Here is a 6,000-nt window from a genome sequence, read left to right as displayed (position 1 = left end):
CCCGGGCCCGGCAGCGCTCTCAGGCCGGGCGCGGTGCGATAACCGGGCACGGGAGAGCGGCCGCGGTACGAAGGGAGCTGGACGCTGCCGGGGCCGGGTCCTGCGGCCGAGCAGAGCCCGAGGAGGGGGCGCAGAGCCCCGGGGGGGGGCGGCGCGGTGCCCCCGCGGGTGCGGAGCCGAACAAAGGCGGCGGCCGCCGGGAGCAACAGGCTCCGTGCAGCCCCCTCCGAGGGTGCGGAGCCCTGCGGGGGCGGTGCGTGCCCGTCTGTGTGCCTGTCCTCCATCCGACCCCCCCCCCCCCGGAGCCTCCCGGTGCCCCCCCCCCCCTCCCCAACCCCGGCTGTTTGTACTTTGGCTGCTCCGCTAATCCCCCGGGAGAGCCTATTTGTAGTGAAGAGTATCTATAGGGGGCGAGGCCGGTCCATGTGGGTTTGTGTCATTGGTTTGCGAGGAGAGACCCCGCCTATTGCCAAAAAAAAAAAAAAAAAAAAAGAAAAAGAAGGAAAAAAAAAAAAAAAAAAAGCAGCGAGAGCCCCTACCTCTGCTGCGCTCAGCCGGCGCGGCGAGGGGGAGCGCTCCGCCCAGCGCCGCCCGGGCACTTTCTCGCTTCAAAAAAAAAAAAAAAAAAAAGGAAAAAAAAAAAAAAGAGGCAAAAAAAAAAAAAAAAAAAAAACAGCGCCTCCGACCCTCCCCCCGAGTTGCAATTAGCATCCTCCCCGCTGCTGCTGGGCGCCGCGGCGGGGCTCCGCTGCCCCCGTCCGCTCCCGGCGCGGCGGCGGGCGGAGCAGGAGCGGCTCGGCACGGCTCGGCACGGCACGGCACGGAGCGGCACGGAGCGGGGGGAGGCTTAAGTTTTTGTGCGGGGCGAGCGGCTGGCACTGGGAGGTGGATCTCCGGCAGGCGCAACCCGGCGGCGGCGGGCAGGGATGCGGCGCTGAAGCGGTGCGGGGAGGCCGGCCGGGCCGAGCCGAGCCGAGCCGGGCCGGGCCGAGCCGTGCCGGGCGGCCAGCAGCAGGTAAGGGCGGCCGGGGGGGTGGGGGGCGGCAGCGCGGCGGGGGCATCCTCCCCTCCATCTCTCTCCGCTCTCCCCGGAGAGCCCGGGGTGGGGGGGGGGGTCCCGGTCCTTCCCCCCCCCCCCCCTCCGGCACCGTCGCCCCCCGGCCCGGTGGCCCTGCGCCACCCCCGGACCCCGGCGGGGGGCGGCCCCGCAATTTGGGCGGCGAGGGGCCGGGGGCGGCTTTGTTGTGCCGGCCCGCATTGTTCCCCGCGGCCGGGCGGCCCCGCAAAGTTTGGGCGCGGGGAGCGGGGGGAGCCCGGGGCCGACTTTCCTTTTTTATTCTGCCCTCCTGTCATCTCTCGGGCTTTATTTCCCCAGCCTTCGCCGCTCTGCTGTTTGTTATTTTATTATTTTACCCTACCTCGCGGCGTGTGCGCTTCGGCTCTTTATTCCGGTCCAATCATTATCATTGTTTATATGTATTTTTTTAAATTTTTTTAATTTTATTATTTTTTTAATTATTATTTATTCCCCTTGGCCCCGCGGGCAGCGCAGGGGCCGCGCCTCGCCTCGCTCCTCCCTGCCCGGCCCCGCTCCGTGATGCCCCCGCTGGGACGCGCCGAGCGGGGCCCCCCCCCCGTGGGCAGCGCACCCCCACGCGTGGCGCCCCGTGGGGCCGGGGAGCTGCGAAACGGGGGGGCTGGAGACTGGGGGTGCCTTTGTGACCCCCCCACCCCACCCCTGGAGGGGTGCCGGAGCGGCCGGGACGTTGGGGGGCACCCATGGGTGCGGGGTCCCGACGGCTCTTGGGGGGCTCCCGCAAACCTCCCGCCCGGAACGGCCGGAGCCCTGATTGAAGCACTTTCATCATTCACACTTGATTAAGTCCGCCGTGACCAGAGGACAGAAACAACCCCCAGCCCGCTGGAACACGAGGGATGGCATGACATTTTAATCCCGTGTTTTCAAAACCATCCTCGAAGAGCAGGGAAAACGCCAGCCGGGGACGGTGAGGTGCAGCGAACTGTTGTTTTCCTACAGATGGTGGCTCACCGACGGGGCTCAAATCCCACTTAGCGCCGACATCGAGGAGGAAAAGGCACATACTTTTTAGTTTGTTTAAGCCGAGTGAATGAAATAATGATAGACGAGATGCCTGGTGACAAAATGCTTTTGTTCCTGTTTTCATCAGTGCGTAAGGGCGCCGACCTGCTTTAGCATTCTTTAAAGGTCTCTTTACCAAGGAAAATTGAAGACGGTCTCATTATAGGAGAGTGTGTTCGGAATACTATGAGGTATTTATGAATTCAAAGGTGATTGTTGAGTCGCAGACATTTCAATTACGCATCCTGTAGTAAAAAAAAAAAAAAAAAAGGAAATTATTTGTGGCGATGTGCTCTGTAATCTGCTGCTACGAGGCTGGTCCGTTCGCAGGCTTCAGAGCTGGCCGAGGGAATGGGTTTGTCCTCGGGGCTCGAATCTGAAACCAAGGTTTGTGCCCTTCGCCTCGCAAAACTTTGTGCTGCGGGGGCAGCCTGAAGTCGCTCTTAGAGCAGCGGTTTGCGAAACGTCAGACATTGTCGGTATTTTTCTGGGAAATCTGGCATTGTAAATGCTGGGCTGTATTTTTAGAAAGGAGCTTTTATTTTTGGAAGCCTTCGCGAAGCACACCTGTTAGTCATTAGCGGGGAGCGGGGCAGGGGTTTGCTTTCAGCATCCATGCAGGCGGGCTGGCCGCCGGGCTGCGGGCACGCTCCCTCTGCTCCGCAGCCCTCGCGGCCGCCGGCAGCAAAAAAGAGCCTTCCCCTTTAAAAGTCATAACAAATTATTTGTTATGTAGGAGCGCTGTTTGTTATTGTAGGAGTGTTTGAATTTTCGTGTTTTTTTTTTTCCGCTGGAACTTCAGAACGAGACACCTGGGCAGCCCGGAGCGTGTTCTCCAGGTGCCTTGTGGCACGCCGGCTGCAGGCGACGCTTCGTGGTGGTCGCATGGCCGGGTGCGAGGCAGCCGTCTGTCTGTCCAGCCCCTGGACAGCCTTGTCTGCCCTGTCTGTCTGTGGCCTGGGAGGTTGGGCTGGGCACGGCAACCCCATCCCGTGAGGCCCTGTGGAGCCAAGCCGCTTCCCAACAGCCCTTTCCTCTCCTAACCTCGTGTTTTAGGGCAAAGTTGCACCTTTTTGCAGTTGCGCTTTTCCTAAACGGAGAATGTTCGAAGGAGTTTCCCGAGGGTGAAAACTGGTGCACATGCTGTCAGCTTTAACACTGTCACCTCAACACGGAGCCGTGTCGCCGGGTTCCCCTGTTAATAATCCTCCTACCAGGAAAAACATCAGCCTCCGAGTGTGATGTCCCAGGGCCAGCCTGGAAGGAGCGCACCCAAACCTTTGTCCGCTCGCGGCCATTTATCGGCCGGGCTGGCTGCAGTCCAGGCTGAACTCCTTGAGCTCAGCTGACTCGCGGACACGGAGGGTGTGCTGCAGTGAAAACAGAAAGTTGCCTCTGGGTTTGCCCAGAGTTCTGGAGGAGATTAGGTTCGTTTTCACGGGAAATGCAGGATTGTTTTCTGGGCGCTGTTTACCAGCTGTGAGGACGGAAAGGGGCTTCGTGTTTAAGCAGAAGAAATGGAAAAGCTCCTCGAAACACAGCACTACCGACAATTTGCAAGTGTTTTGTTAAAATCTGCTGCACGCTGTCATATAAAATCTGATAGGTGTCACATTTACTCTTCACATGAGATCTAGCCAGTACTCCTTCCTTTGCTTCGCGTTCTGGTTGCAGTGAGTCAGAGAAGTGCGGAGTGGAGCTGCCAGCGAGGAGCTCCTCAGCCGGAGAGACTGCGCCTGCCCGGGAAATTTGGGGTTTTCAGGGCACAGGGCCCTTGCCCCCATGCCCTGGGCCTGTTTGTGGCTCCTCCTGGTGCTGAAATCACACGCTTGACCGAGGGGCCCTGGGTGACCCCGCAGGGCCGCGCTCGGCCGTGTTCATGGCTCCTGGGTTTCTGGCAGGCCGAGGAGACGTGGTGGGGGCCTTGGTAGTCCCTGAACTGCCATCATCTGGGGGGCACGGCGATGGGGGGCAGCAGTGGTGGCCAGGGGCACGGTGCCCCCCTGCTGCCACTCACAGGGAGCGTGGGGGCTTCGCAGGAGAGGTTTTGGCAGCTCAAATTTGGCTCCCCTTCCAGCTGGGAGCTGGATGAGGGGCACTGGGGGGGGGTCAGTTCCCACATGCACTTTGTCACCTCCGTGCCCACGGGCTCCCATCCCGCTCCCGTCCCTCCTCCCTTGTTTTCATTGCTGGTTTTTGTTCCTTCTCCTTTGCCAGAGGAAATGAAATAAAGATAAGTTTTAGGTGAAAGGATGAATAACGGCGTGACCGCGCTTTGCCCCACAGAGGGCAGGGCCACAAGCCGCCGCTTTCTGTCGTGCCTGTTTGCTGCTCGGGCCCAGCCCCATCTCGCTGAGGGGGCCGTGACCTTCGGCATCCTACAGACAGTGCTGGGAAGGCCCCAGATAATGTTTGCTGTGACGTCAGCAGAAGTTTTTGGTGCTAGAGCACAAAATTTGTTGTTACCAACACAGCTCTACAGCCACCGGCGCTGCCTCGTGGGCGCATGCCCCTTGCTTGCACCCAGCGCACTGACGATTTAAGTGCCAGGAGCTGTTCCTGAAGGATTAAATGCCTGGTTGCTAATTATTTTTTGTTTCTCCTCTCTGAGAAGGTAATCGTGGCAGGACGTCACATTTGGGAAACATGGTGAGGATAAAATGGGAAAGATTAAGATTTTTCAGAGGTGATGGCGAGGGGAAAACACGGGTGGTATTTGGGAAGGCTCTTGTGGACCTGCTGACAAGTCTGATGTTTGTTTTTTTTTCCTCTGTAGTGATTCCTTAGTGCCTGGGTTGTATTATTTGTAACTTCTAACTGGGATTATCAAACAAAAAAAGCGAGAGCATAATTTTGTTCTGTAGGAAACGCTGTTGGTCAGGGTGTAAGTGGTGCTGGTGGAGCTGTGCGGGTGACGGACGAGGACACGGAGCTCTAGCAGCTCCAGGCAGGGGCAGGACTCTGCTTTGTTAGCATCAGCTTTCCTGGGCCCCGTTAGGAGCACAGGGTTGCCAACTTCAGCAATTTTTAGGGGTTTTGTTTTTGTTTGTTTTTTGATTCCAGCCCTTCCAGACAGCCCCACGATGCGGTCACCTCCCCTGGTGCCCCTGCTCCACGGAGGCTCCGGAGGCTGCTGGGCACCGAGGGCTTGCTGCCCGTGCAGGGTGCTTCTGCCTTCCTCTTCGCACCACGGGGCGTGTTGGCTGCAGGGTTTCTCTGAGGGCACTGGTGTGAACCCACATGCCGTGGTTTTTCGCATGAGGACAGCCGCCGCTGCTGCCGTGTAGGTTAGCTGGTGCAATGTTGTCAAACAACCAGCCACGATTTCCTTGCGACGATGCATACCAATTACTGCTTAAACAGACCCTTGAAGCACAGCGCGGAGGGAGAACGTGTGGATCGGAGATGCGGTATTTACAAGGAGCCAGGTCTTTAATGAGACCAGGAATAATGCAGGCGGATTCTCTGTAGCTAAATATAACAGGTACGCAATGGGTGCTGTCTGTTATTTTTTGAGAGACCTGTTCGCATTGGAAAAAGAGCACCTTCAGTGCTGGAGGGGCTGGCACAGAACGCCAGGATGCTCCCAGAGAGGTTGGCTTGTGGCTGTTCCTCTGGTCCTGACTGCTGGCCCTACATGGTGGCTGCCTGAGGAGCCCCGACGCTGCACAGGGGGTTGGGGGCAGAGCTGCGTGTCCGAGGAGCTCGGGATCGGCCCCAAAAGAGGCAGGAGGAGGAGATGGGAATCCCTCAGTTCCCACAAAGCTGCTGTTGGGTGAAAACCACCAGAAATTATGATTAGTGATGGGTGGGTGTTGTGCCGGGGCATGAGCTGAGCTGTGCAGGGTCTCAGTGGTTGTTGCATCCTGCCTGTATTGATGTCCCTGCTGGGGGAAATC

The 6,000-nt window shown here is 58.5% G+C and overlaps 1 protein-coding gene across 1 annotated transcript in view; it reads left to right on the top strand.

Moving 5' to 3' along the window:
* Positions 1–640: 640 nt before the first annotated feature.
* The window catches only part of CTBP2 (C-terminal binding protein 2), a 125,058-nt gene continuing 119,698 nt past the window's right edge, over positions 641–6,000 (top strand). Inside the window, exon 1 of the mRNA XM_083843918.1 lies at positions 641–1,015. The gene's annotated coding sequence lies outside the window, so the exon portion shown is untranslated. The remainder of the gene's footprint in view (positions 1,016–6,000) is intronic.

Source organism: Anser anser (genome assembly GCF_964211835.1).
Source record: "Anser anser genome assembly, chromosome: 7".
In the NCBI taxonomy this organism is placed as follows: Eukaryota; Metazoa; Chordata; class Aves; order Anseriformes; family Anatidae; genus Anser; species Anser anser.
The sequence above is the reverse complement of the archived record's forward strand: the minus strand, read 5'-3'. Positions and strand labels throughout refer to the sequence as shown.